Genomic DNA, 14,228 nt, shown 5'->3' with positions numbered 1-14,228 from the left:
TTGTTTTAAATAACAATACTCAACAATTATAGTAGTTTATTATTTATCTCGACAAAGTATCTGATCTTAAATTTGTAGAAAAATAATTTTTTAATATTGGAGATTATGCTATTTACCACACATACAGACAATACAGTTCATTATAATAATGTAATATGATCTTTTATGAGATTTTGGTCTTTCTTACTCATAAGTTTGTTTTTGGTGAAAAGCACTCAATATGCTCGATAGCGATAATGAATTAATTAAATTGGATATAATTTTGTTAAATTATTATTTAAAAAAATAAACTTATTAGTTTATTTTATTGTTTAGTTGATTGTAGTTGTAGTTGTATATACATTTTTTTATATTTGTACTAGTAACTTTCAATTTTGTTTACGTTTGTTTAAAATAATAAAAATACCGGTAATTTACCGGTATTCCGGTTTTAAAATGAAAAATTACCGAAATACCGGTATTGATATTTTCCATCGGTATTGCTAGTTATATCCACTTAACAACTCCACAACTCCGATAACTTTGAAACATAATACTTGACACAAATGTGTTCTCTAGTGTCTAGTGTTAACATATCTAAGGATTTATTAAGACTTTGGAAATAGTTTACAAATAATTCAAACATTGCTCATTCTATTATAATAATTACTATTCTATACATTTCAATATGCATACAAATCTCAAATTGACAAAAAACTTGGGAATCAAAATCAATTTTGTAATTATTTTTGAAGAGAAAATATAGAATTCTTTGAATATGCTTATTTTTATATGAAAACAATGCAGTGAATCTTGTATATGAGATAAGAACAAATCTTTGTGTATAATATTTTTTACAAAATAATAATACCTCACATTGTTTTATTATTTTCTTTTCGAGAATTAATTATACATCGGGTAGTTTGAATGGCATACTATTACTTTTACATAATTATAAAATCATAATTGTGTAAAAGTTATAATATAATACTAAACATTTTTTAGCTGGTTGTATACTATTGAAAGAGCTCATTCGCGGACAAACATTATCGTATACAAAATAGCATTATTTTGAGACATTATATACCTGGAAATTCCTAAAACTGGCTGTGATACGAGAAAAAAACAGTTATTTCGACCCAAATCTTTGTATTAGTAAAAATCTCAAGCAAATATCTGCACATGTTAACAGATTTAGTACCAGTTTAGGGAAGTCGGATATGACAAATCCTGTGAGACAACTCCACTCGGATTCACTCCGAGGGAGGAGTTGTATCGGAGTGATAACTCCGGAGTGAGTTACCCATCTCTAATATGTATATATAAGCATGTGTGTGTTTCTATGTAAATTTCCATCTCTCACCTTTCAATACTCGAACTCCACATACAACTCTTCCAAAAGCAACTCGCCGTCCGTCGTACTCCGGCATGGCACGCAATGTAATCAAATATTGGGACTCAGCTCGACCGTCCATGGATAAAATTCCTAAAATTAATGTTCGATTATTATTTCTAATGCTCCTTTTATATATCTATTACCATATCTTTATCATACCCAATCTATCATGGTTTATAATATGGTTTTCTGCATCCAAAACTAAAGATTTTTTCGTGCCGATGCAGGTGGTTGTTGTAATTCCACCGTGTATGCAGTTACCGGTAACGATTCTGAAAATAGAACGAGGTAAATTTATAAAATAAATTCATAATCACTTCTAGTATATCAAAATAAAATCCTTTATTAATATATTAAAATAAAATAATACATGTATTTTCAAACCTTTCGCTTGGTTACATACAAATAAACATAAAATAATGCTTATAACATTATAAAATAAAACAAATTCAATTTTAACTAGCTGTAAGTGGAAGTATGTAATTCTGTCTGAGGCAATTATGGCATCGTGCCTTAAGGCAAATTGCTGGAACTTCCCCTACCGTAAACGAAATGTTCGAGGAATACTAAATGTTTTCAAATAGATTATTATAAATATCGTAACATTGTCTATTATTTATGAGATTTATATAAACTGAATGGCAGAGTTGAAATTATTTGTAAAGTATATTAGAACTATAGTCAGAATTAAAAATAATAATCTGAAATATTTTCGATATACAAAACACTAAAAAAAAAAAAAAAAATGAAACAAAATTTATTTTTCCAAAATCAATTTTTTTGTTAAGACAACAGAACGTTCTTTGAATCATTGAAATCGACGCTTAGTTCTCTCAAAAACTGCCATTTTTTACATATTTAGCTCCGTATCTTTCAAATTGCTGGGCCTGCCTTTGCCAAAAACTAATAAGCACTTCTCCCAATCATTACTAATTGAATGTTTTTTTAGATCATTCAAATCGGATACTCCGTTCTCTCAAAAATTCGATTTCTATTTTCTGCACTCTTTGCTCCATATCTCCGAAACGGCGGACCTTTGCCAAAACTAATCAGCTCTTTTCCCTATCAATAGGAATCGAATGTTTTTTTGAACCATTCAAATCGGTTGATCCGTGCGCCCTAAAACGTCACTGGAAATTTGTATCCATACATCATACACACACACACATACAACACACACACACACATCCATTTTTTCTGAGGTATGCCAAAACGTTCAGAAACCTTCAAACGTCGAGAAATGTTAAAATTTTCAATTCCGATTTTCGGCCCATTCAATAACTTACCCTACGGGAAGTTAAAAATATATTAAAATTTTTTTTTTATAAATTGGCGACTGTTTGAAAAAAAGTGTTTTTATTGTTTTTTTGAGTTTCTCAACTTTTTTAAAAATAGTAAATATTAGAATTTTGGAATAATATCCTAGTTCGGGCTAAGGTCTATAAATGAGACTCTCTGAACATTTCAAGTGAATCGGTCGATTAAAAGTCGCAAAATCGTGTCAACAGAAAGCCTGTTCTGAGAAAAACGCCTTTAAAGTTTTGCCTGAAGCCAAAACAGTATGGAGACCGAGTCAGTAAAATGCCTATATCTGCGAAAATAATTCAAGTTTTCAAAAACCTTCTCGTATCCAGATTCTTAGATAGTTAAACTTTGAAAATATGAAATAAAAAAAATCGATTTTTTTTAATTTCTACACTAGAATACCCCCTTAAACTTTACCTTATATTTTTGCAAACATTTCGGTTTGAAGATTTAAAGCATATAGAAATTTGTTTAGGTATACGACTTTGCTTCCGCCGTTTTTACTATACGATTTCTTTGCATTAATGGCGGAAGCAAAGTTGTATGCTTTGAAATGCTCTTTAAAGTATACCGAGTTACTATAAAGTGTAATAATGTTAAACAACATTGTTAATCATTTCATTTTAAATAAATTGCCCAAAGGCATCATTCATATTAAACGAATCGTTTAGAAGTTACAAGCGATAAAGTAAAAATATACACTAGGTATACTGAATTCCAAAGCAAGATCGCACTACAAACTCTATGCAAAAATTCTTCAAAAACGTCCAGGCTGTATAGAAACTAGTATACTTTATGCACAAATTATTTATTAGGTTTCAATTGCAATTTTAAAGTATACTGAGTTGCTCTAGGGCAAAGAGTGTTGTTTGTTCATATTTCTAAATAATATATATATATATATATATATATATATATATATTATGAAAATGAAGCAATGAACATCTTAGAAGATAAAACAATGTATGAAGAGTTACCGAGTGATCCGAACAATTACCACCATAGACAAGCTTTTAAATACATCATCTTTTGGAAAAAAAGGTCACATCAACAATTCTATTGCCCTAAAATTAAAAATCCAACACCCTCTAGTACCTAAATTCTATTGCCTTCCCAAAATCCATAAACTAACTGCCCTTTCAGACCTATAGTTTCATACATTGATTCACCTTATTATAATTTATCTAAATTCTTTTCCAAAATTTTAAAAAATGTTACGATTAATTCGCCATATTTTTTGAACAATTCATACAGTTTAGTAGATCGCGTAAAGGACTTTCAAAATCCTCATAATTTTTCCTTCGTTAGTTTTGATGTTATTAATCTTTTCAGCAACATTCCACATAAATTAGTTATCACCGCCATTAGGAGAAGATGGTTGCAAATTGTTGAATACACTTCACTACCTCTCGAAACATTCATTTCTGGAATAGATTTACTACTGAAGGCCTCATATTTCCAATTCAATAATAAATTTTATACTATGATTAGAGGATGTCCTATGGGAAGTCCTTTAAGTCCCGTTTTAGCAGACTTAGTACTACAAGATTTAGAGAACAGTGTGTTGAATTCTACAATTTGCAAACCACACATATTTTTCGATATGTCGATGACACGCTTCTATTAATTAACAAAATGATATAGAGAACATATTTCAAAAATTTAATAATTATAATTCTCATTTACAATTTACACAAGAATCAGAAAAGATACTCTATTACATTTTCTTGATGTCAGCTCATTAACGACAGCGGTATTTGCATTACCAATTGGTTCAGAAAGATAGCTGGTCAGGCAGGTATATTAATTTTAATTCTTTTACACCCGCTCAATATAAAGATATCCACAGTTCTCGTTTAGTAGGCCATGCATTCTTTTATCTAACCCAAAATTTCATAATCACAATATCAAATTAGTCATTAACACATTACTCATGAATAGTTTCCCTTACAAAATAATCAGTCCAATAATTAAAAATAGAGTTAAATTTTTATTAGACAAACAATCATAACCACACATTGCTCAAATCACTTGTCTGTATCAGAAAATAAATGTTTTGTGAATTTTCCATATATAGACAAAGATTTACACCTTTTATCTAAAAGGCTTTTTATAAACATAATATTAACATATCCGTGTCACCCTTACTACAACTGCAAGACATATACACACATTAAGACAATACACCTATTAAAAAAAAGAAAAGATGTGGTATACAAAATAAACTGTTTGAACTGTGAGTCATCTTATATTGGACAAACATGCCAAAATTTAGAAAAAAGATTAAGACCAGCACAAATTACAAAGCAAACAAAGTAAGAATAATAACATTCAACAAAAAAGTACACTTGTAGACCACGCTATCTCTAACAGCCATAGTTTCGATTTCAATAATCCACTCATTTTATATTATGAACAAGATTTATTTAAAAGAAGTATTGCAGAATCGATGTTAATAGCCCATACAAGTAACACAGTAAATTTACGGACAGATACCAATATATTACATGATACATACCTGAATCTCATTCATACTTTGTAGCTTATATATAGATGTTACATACACTTTTAATTACAACAATGTATAAACAAATCTTATAAACAAACATCTCATCATAGAATATTTTTTCTCCTAACGACATCTATTTTTCAACTGGACCCTAATCCTTTTTTTTCCTATCTGATTGAGTGACTTTACAATTTCAAGTGGTTTCAAGTAGGAGAGAATACGATAACCGAAGACATTGGTATTAAAAGAACAACGTGCAGTGAACGACGTGTAATGAAAAACACAACATGCTAATTTAGATTCCATATTTTAAACATTTTTTTTATTATAACACACTGATGATGAGACAAACCTAGTCTCGAAACGTTTTGTGAAACTATTATTTAATAAATTAGTGCAAAAAGAGTGTTGTTTAGTTCATATTTCCAAATTATATATATATAAAATATATATATGTAAGAAAAGATAATCGAATTGATCAACAATAATCAACGTTTTATCACAATTTATTATCAGAACTAACAATCACCTTTTTCACTCAGTGATTTTTTATTTAATTTTAAAAAAACTATAGTTCACCTGTGTAATAATGTTCCTTCGTAGCACAGTCCGTTTTCATGGGTTCCTTTACATATAGAAATAAAATGCTGACATGTTTTTGGGCAAATTTCGTTGTACAACTCGAAGACCAACCTGCCCAGATTGACGCCGTTATCTAGGCCCAAATCAAAGTAACAACGACTGAAAGTAAATTAGATTATAAATAATATATGTGTGAAAATAATATATATTTAACTTCCCGTAAGGTAAGTTATAGTAATTTGCCAAAAATTGAAAATGAAAATTTTTGCATTTCTCGACGTTTTGAAGGTTTCTGAACATTTTGGCATAACTCAGAAAAAATGGATGTGTGTGTATGTGTGTATGTATGCATGGATACAATTTTTCGGTCACGTTTTCGGGCGCGCGGATCAACCGATTTGAAAGGTTCAACAAACATTCGATTCCTATTGATAGGGAGATGTGCTGATTAGTTTTTGGCACAGGCAGGTCCAGCCGTTACGGAGATACGGAGCAAAGAGTGCAAAAAATACAAATCGAGTTTTTGAGAGAACGGAGTATCGAATTTGAATGATCTAAAAAACATTCAATTTGTAATGATTGGGAGAAGAGGTGATTAGTTTTAGACAAAGGCAGACACAGCCATTTTGAAGATACAGAGCTAAATGTGCAAAAAATTGCAGTTCTATAAAACTTTCTGCTTGTATTGACAAAACAATTGCTTTTGAGGATAAAAAATTATTACATCTTTTTTTTATTTTTCATAAAATATGTTTGTAATTTTGGATTGAAAAAAAATTCAAAATATTACCCAGGCTAAGCATAGTCTAAACGCCACTCTGGTACAAATGTTTACCCAAGTTTTCCAACACTTTTCCAATTTTGTGAAAACTATTGAAAAAAGTGCAAATGCCGCCAAGCTAAGCACAGTATAAGTGAAAATGTCGCACAGAATTATTTGCAAATGCGTTTAGACTGTGACTATACGGGAGCACTTTTTCAATTTTGGTAAATTAGGCAATATTTTTTTTTTAATTAAATTCGAAATAAATGACGATTGTTAATGTTTCGGAGATAAATTGATTTATGATTTACATTTGATTTGCTCAGATATAATAAAGAAGATAGCAAAAATAATGAAAGTTACAGTATTTGTAATAATATATTTGAAAACGTTTAAAATTTCTCAAATATTTTATTACAGTACTGGAAGTATCACCAATTTGCCTTAAGGCACAATGCCATGCACCACTAGTTTTTTGTATTAAATATCCTACAATTTTCAGGAAGTAGACTCAAAATATTTGACAAATAATCGCATCCAACCATATATACAACTTGATTCAATTCAATTCCCCTCTTACCTAAAATTGTTACTATTAATTTTCATTTCCTTTTCCAGTTCAAAATGCAAAGGATATTTGGAAACCGCCTGCATTCGTGTCAGAGTTGTTTTCCACCACTGCTTAAGGTTTTTGGGTTCGATCGTCGGATCCGGCCCCTTTGTATTCAACACGACTATTATTTTTCAAATGTAATAACAGTAACAAAATTCACTTAATAGTAATTTACTCTTTCCATGATTCGTTTTCTGAGAGCCATATTCTGCTCTGTGATGTCTGCCAATTTGAATTTCTTGTTGGTCATTCTGGTTGGGGCTGTGGACGCGTTTTTGAAAAATTTTGCTACACTTGCCTGGGAAAAAAAAAGATTATTGAAGTAAAACTTCTTTAGGCGCGACTAGGGTGTAAATCTGTACAAGTGCAACGGAAGTGCGTTATGGCAGATAAGATAAGATAAAAGTCGAGTGCCAATGATTCGTCATTCGCTCTTGATGATATCATTTCTATACGGATCGATTGTGATTGGTCGTCGTGCATGTGAATAATGATCTGTCATTGTATGCGTACAGGCATCAACGTTATATGCGTACCGATATCAACAAGGAAATCGGCATAGATAAATAAACATTTTAAAGTTACATCGTAGTACAAATCTTGATTTAATGAAAAATGCCTGAATAAGAAGAGTATTTAACCCTGTTCCTTGAAAATAATAAAACAAATTAAGCATTTGTGCCGTGTACTAAACTTAAACTTAAGCTTATAGCCCGTAGGGCAAGTTATAGTAATCTCAAAAAAATCAAAAATGAAAATTTTTATATATATATACGTTTTAGAGGTTTCTGAACATTTCGGCATACCTTAGAAAAAATGGATGTATGTATGTATGTGTGTGTGTGTGCGCGTGTGTGTGTTTTCGGATACAAATTTTCGTCGCTTATGCGCTTTATATTCTATGCAGTTAAAGCAGTACGATCGCTTTGAAAAAAAGTTCAGATCTTCCAAAATATGTCAAAATAAAGAAAAAATTTGAACAAAAATAAATGTTTTTTCTTAAAAAAAATTTTTTTCAGAAAAAGTAATTTTTTGTCCGATTTAAAGTTTCTCAAAAATCTAATTTTTTCGAAGTAATTTTTTTTCAAAAATGTTATTCGTTTTTAAAAAAATAATAATTTTTGATACGGGAAGTTCCAGCAATTTGCCTTAAGGCTAGATGCCATGCGCCCCACTAGTTTCTATATTATTCATAGTTTCTTTAAATCTTTGAAGTTATTAAAATGAAAAATATTTTTAGGCAAGACAGATATTACAGCTGTTCAAAGAATGAGATTATATCGCCAGCAAAAAAGTAAAAAAAAATACTATCAATCAATGAATGTATGTTAATTTCAATTACATGAAGTTCTTCAAACACAATCATTACATGATGAGTGAAGTTGCGAAAACAATATTTGTTTAGGCGTTGTTTAACATAATCCACTGTGTAAACAAATATTATAGAATTTATTAATCAGCAATTACTTCATTTCTCTAATAAAGGTTCAAGTCCTAAATGCTAATTACAATGACAAACCGATCATGTCATATTTGAAGTATGACTTTAATTACATTTTATACATATTTTTAATGCTATTATAAATATATAATTTATAATTTATCATTATATAAATGTGTATAATGGTCGACACTAATAAATGTGTGCATAACGAGTGTTATCATATTACTAATAAACATTATTCAAAATCGTTATATGATGTTTTTATTTTTACTTAAGTAAATGCCATCTTGTACAGTAGCAAATAAGTTTTACTTCAATCGCGTGTGAACCTTACATGCACTCTTTTTTTTTTTTGCTTATTTTGTAACATGTAACCCAGCATTAAAAGTGCAGCAAAAATTTAAACTCACTTCGCTTCTGTAGACATGATTGAGTTTCTTCATCAGCCTCTCGTTGCCTCTAATGATATCAGCCTTGTCCATTCTTTCCTTCCAAGAGTTCACTTTTGATAATTTGTTTCTTCCCATGTCGTGATGAATAGGTGGTTTGTTATCGATGCGGCTTCTTGCATTTAATACCTGAAAAATAAGAGTAATAATTAGTAAGATCAAAGAACAAGTTTGTTGATTTTAATCCAATTTCGTATAACACGTTTACGTTCTACCTGATGTACCTACTGAGAATTTTGAAGCTTTCCTTAATCTACTAGAATCTTTTCAATGTTTCAATTTCAATTGCTCGACTAGTACCAAACTTTTAAACAAGGTGATATATCAAATATTACTATTATCAAACTTTGCTGAGATATTTGAAAAAAATATTTATAGAGAATTAATTCCTTCTGTTAAATCTTAAATTTCTACTAATCAACATGAATTCATGTCTGACCGTTCTACAATTACAATTTTATTTTTGTATTAAATAATACATAGCTGAGAATCTTGACACTAATGGACAAGTTGATGTTATTTACACTGACTTCAGTAAAGCTTTTGACAAAATTGATCATAACATTCTTTTTACTAAATTATCTAAGATTGGTCTTAATTCTTCACTTATTTATTTTTTCAAGAGTTATCTTCATAATCGTAAACAGTTTGTCTATCTTAATGGATTCTTGAGCAATATTGAAAATATCAGTTCAGGTGTTCCTCAAGGATCCATTCTTGGTCCACTACTATTTATTATTTTTATTAATGACATATCTAAAATTATTAGCTGTCCACATTTATTATTTGCAGATGATCTCAAACTATATCTCAAAATAAATTCTATTGATGACTGCTTATTATTACAATCTCAACTTGACTCTTTCCACTCTTGGTGTGTCTCTAACAAATTACATTTAAATATATCAAAGTGCAAGATTCTCAGTTTTTCACATAAGCGCGTTCCAATACATTTTGATTATAAAATCTCTAACACCAGCATTGATAGATGTAATAAAATATCATCCTTAGGAGTTTTATTCGATTCTGGTTTGTTTTTCACTGATCATATAACTGATAGAGCACATAAATCTGTAGGTTTCATACTGAGAAATTATAAAGAATTCAATTCAAATAATGCACGCACTTCTTTGCATGTACTATTCTAATGTATGTTCAAAATTAGAATATGGTTTGATCATTTGGTATCCTCATCAAATCAATAACTTTGATTCGATAGAGAAGGTTCAGCGAAAATTACTGAAATATCTTTATTATAAAACATATAAAATTTACCCCTTAAGAGGGTCTTCCTATGTGATGGGTTGAAAAAATCGATTTTTTTTTCATAAATTGCTCCTTTAACAAGTCTAGAATACGGTAGTAAAGCGATTTTAGAAAATTCGAAGTCGTTTTAAAGATACAGCAGGTAAAAGAAAGAGCGGTTCGGAGCGCCGAGTTGGCAGTTAGAAACTTTAAACGCGTTTTTCTGAAAAATGTGTTTTTCAAACTTTCCTCCATTGTATCTCAGAAACGGCTGGACCGAATTACTTAAAATTTACATGGCACACTCAATATATTTAAACGCATGGAATGAAAAACGCCTAATTTGCAACTTTTATTTCAAATGTCTATCAAAAATCTAATTTTTTTTATATTCATTTGATTATAGGTCATTCCGTGCTTTTAAGCCTACAAATTAAAATGCCGTTTTTTTTTCAGATAAGCCGATCAGCCGGAATCGTGGAGGAAGTGGGAGCTCTTTTTTTCGAGGCGGGGTTGTTCAGAGCGCTGTAACTCTAGTTTGACTGAATATTTTTAGCTGAAATTTTATTATTTATACTGTCCAAATATGTGTTAATAAATGATAAAAAACTTGAAGCTCTGAATATTTACTGGTAGTAGAAAAAAAAATCCTAAAATATCCCTAAAAAACAGGCCGTCACATAGGAAGACCCCCTTAACACTTTACTGAAAGAATTTGGTATTCTTTTTCTTGCTCACGTCGATTTATCTGTACAATTATGTTCTTATAAACTTTGCAATAATTCAATAGACTATTCTCTTATTCTTAATCAACTATCCTTGAATGTTCCAAGGCTATCTATGCGTTCACAATTATTTTTCAATTATCCTATTCCTAAATCTAATTCTCTCTTAAATTCGCCTAATCTACTTATATGTCCTCTAACTTTAACTTAATTAATAATGAAATAGATATTCACAACACTTCACCTAATCAAATAATCTCCATCTGCACAAGTTTACCGTTTTATTTTCTTTTCAAATATCTCATTATTTTATCTTATTCTGTGAATGAATAATATTGTTGCATTCTGCATTATATGTAATTTTGTGTTAAGCATTTTATGTTAATAACTATATATTGTAATTTTGTATATATCTTAATTATTACTCATTATGTAACATAATTGTATTTTTGAGTCCTCTTGGAAGATATCTGTGAACTACATATTTAAAAATAAATAAATAACTAAAGTTGAACTCATCTGTTTTTCGACCTGCTTAAGATGATCGTTGTATCTGTATCCACTCTGGTCAATCTGCGGCATCCGCCTCCCGTCTGGTAGATATTTCATTTTCGACATCTGCCTGGACAGTTGTCTGGACAGCTGCCTTGAGGCCGATAGCTGTCTGGACGACGACAATTGCGAACGACGGGACGCCGACATTTGCGAACGCCTTGTCATAGTTGATAACTAGAAGTAGATAGAAATAGATAAAAATTTATACAAAAATATTAAAAAACTAGTCGGTATTGGTATTTTGCCTTGAGGCAAGTTACATGAACTTCCCGATATGTGTAATTAATCGACTTAATCAATAAATAAATTTATGTGTGATTAAAAGTATTTTGAGTGGATTTATTACACATCATTGAAAACGAACAAATACGGAGTATTTTCTAAAAGCAAATTTTCAAAAATCAATAATTTTTATAATTGAACCAGTTTCAGTAGGACTTTAATGGTTTTGTAGGTTTATTAAGCCAAGTACTCTTTCGTTATACCAAATGAATCGTCTAATTTTAATTTTAACAAACGTCAAAAAAACTACTCATTTTCTCAAACTTTGATGAATTTTTAAAATTAAATTACTTGTCATAAGGCCGTAATATTTTAATATGTTGTATAAGACCATGATATATATCATCAAAAAAAGTTTCATAAAAATCGGCTCAATTTTTTTTTTCAACAGTTAATTACAAGAAAACGGTTCGGTAGATTTTCACCTAAAACTAATCAATATCATTCCCAACTAATATCTTTCGAACAGGTTTTGATTTCTTAAAATCGGTTCTGTAGTATGAGCTCAAATGTGGGCGTAAAGTTTAACACTTTTTTCCAAATTTCAAAGAAACGGCTCGGCCGATCGTCGCACAAAACTGACAAACAATTGTCCTCATCGAGATACATCGAATGGCTTTTAAATTTTTGAAATCGGTTCAGGAGTTATTGAGAAAACGTCGATGAAAGGTCTAATTTTGACAAATACCAAAAAAACGATACCAATTTTTGCAAACTTTGACGAATTTTTAAAGCTAAACGAGTTGTCGTAGGATCGTAATATTTCAGTATGATCTAGAAGACTATGGTATCTACAGTCAAAAAAATAATAATAAAATTGGACAGAAAAATTTTTTTTCAACACTTTATTACAAGAAAACGGCCCGGCCGATCTCTACCAAAAACTCATCAGCACGATTCCCAACCAATATCTTTCGAACGGTTTTTGAATTTTCAAAATCGATTCAGAACTGCGGGCTAAAACGTGAACGAAAATTTTTTCACTTTTCTGCTACTTATAAAGAAACGGCTTGGCCGATCGTCGCACAAAACTGACAAACAATAGTCCTCATCGAGATACATCGAATGGCTTTTAAATTTTTGAAATTGCTCCAGTCGTTTTTGAGAAAACGTGGATTTACGGCAAAAAAACCTGTTCACATACACACACACATACTATTTCCTTAAATTTGGTCTCATTCGATTCAGAATGGCTTGAAACTTTGAGAAAACATAAAATTAGCGAATCGGATTTTTTGATGAAAACTTCTCCTTCGGGAAGTTAAACAATAACTTGGTAAGTGGCATTTTGGCTTAAGGGCCACGTCTTGTCTTTCGGTAAAGAAACAATTGCTGATTTCCTATTATTTCCTCTTATTACCTGCGATCTTAGCGCCGTCGTGGTGCTGCTGCCCCCCAAGGATCTTTCCGACGCCACTGCGTCACTCATCTCCGAATCTGCCATTTGTCAGCCAATCCTTCCGTCACCCTTTCAGCCTAAAATGACGTCAGTCGACGGCTACATCCTGGACGGACTTTATTTGCGAAATGTCACTTATCAATTTTGAAACTGTCAGAAAAACTAAATGACGGATTGTATAGAGTTCACTTGAAACTTGCTGATAATAAATTGAATCATTCTTTATCGGTTTAATGTTTTTTAGATTTTATATATTTCTTGTAACGTTCTGGTTTTATTGCAATTTATCAAAAAAATGAAACAGGCAATTTTGAAAAATATTAAATGTTAAGATTTTATCCACCAGTTTTTCCTCTCGCTTCGACTACTAATTTCTGGAAAGTGTTTCATTTAGATATACGCCAAGCAAAGAATCCAACTAGTGGTGTATGGCATCGTGCCTTAAGGCAAATTGCTGTAACTTCTTGTACAGTAATGAAATATTCGAGAAATTTTAAACGTTTTCAAATATATTATTACAAATACTGTAACTTTCATTATTTTTGCTATCTTGTTATATCTGAGCAAATCAAATGTAAATCATAAATCAAAATTATCACCGAAACATTAACAATCGTCATTTCATTTCGAATTCAATTAAAAAAAATAGTTGCATAATTAACACAAAATTGACAAAGTGCTCCCGTATAGTCACAGTCTAAACGCATTTCCAAATAATTCTATGCGACATTTTTACTTGTACTGTGCTTAGCTTGGCGGCATTTTCACATTTTTCGATTGTTTTCACAAAATTGGAATTGGAAAAGCTCTCCAATACATAAACAGTCTAAACGCACTTGGGTAAACATTTGCACCAGAGTGGCGCTTAGACCGTGCTCAGCCTGGGTGATTTTTTGAATTTTTAATCCAAAATTACAAAAATATTTTATGGAAAACAAAAAAAGAATGAAATAATTTTTTATCCTCAAAAGCAATTGTTTTG

Source organism: Ctenocephalides felis, unplaced genomic scaffold (assembly GCF_003426905.1).
Source record: "Ctenocephalides felis isolate EL2017-DRISC unplaced genomic scaffold, ASM342690v1 CF-g0.4_SCAFFOLD_03571, whole genome shotgun sequence".
Lineage (NCBI taxonomy): Eukaryota > Metazoa > Arthropoda > Insecta > Siphonaptera > Pulicidae > Ctenocephalides > Ctenocephalides felis.
Note: the sequence above shows the minus strand (reverse complement) of the source record.